This window comes from Notolepis coatsorum, assembly GCF_963971535.1.
Source record: "Notolepis coatsorum genome assembly, chromosome: 18".
In the NCBI taxonomy this organism is placed as follows: domain Eukaryota; kingdom Metazoa; phylum Chordata; class Actinopteri; order Aulopiformes; family Paralepididae; genus Notolepis; species Notolepis coatsorum.
In genome coordinates, this window is record NC_140182.1 from 17,818,587 (window position 1) to 17,818,984 (window position 398).

Consider the following 398-nt stretch of genomic DNA (forward strand, 5'->3'; position numbering starts at 1 on the left):
ATTGTGGCGCCTCTGTGTCTATCAAAATACATGTGTAAAGATGGTGAAATCACAGACTTCACCTAGAGTGGACAGTGGAGTGTGGAGTGTGACTGTCACACAAATGCCCACAAAATTAGATTGAAATGTCCAATTCCATAAAAAAATTATTATGAGCGAGGGGAGAGTCGTGGCATCGCTTTGATGACTTCTTTTTAAGATTGAGGCCATTGTCGTGATTTACAGATTGCCAGTTTAAAGTAAAAAAAAAGTAATAGCAACTCGAGTTGGAGCGTGTGTGTGTGTGTGGAGGAGTAGCAAAATAAAAAAGAGTAATAATATAGATCCTAATAGTGTGGTGTGACTGGCTTTGCCAGGTCACCCACACTAATCATAGAAACTATTTCTGCTGTAAATAC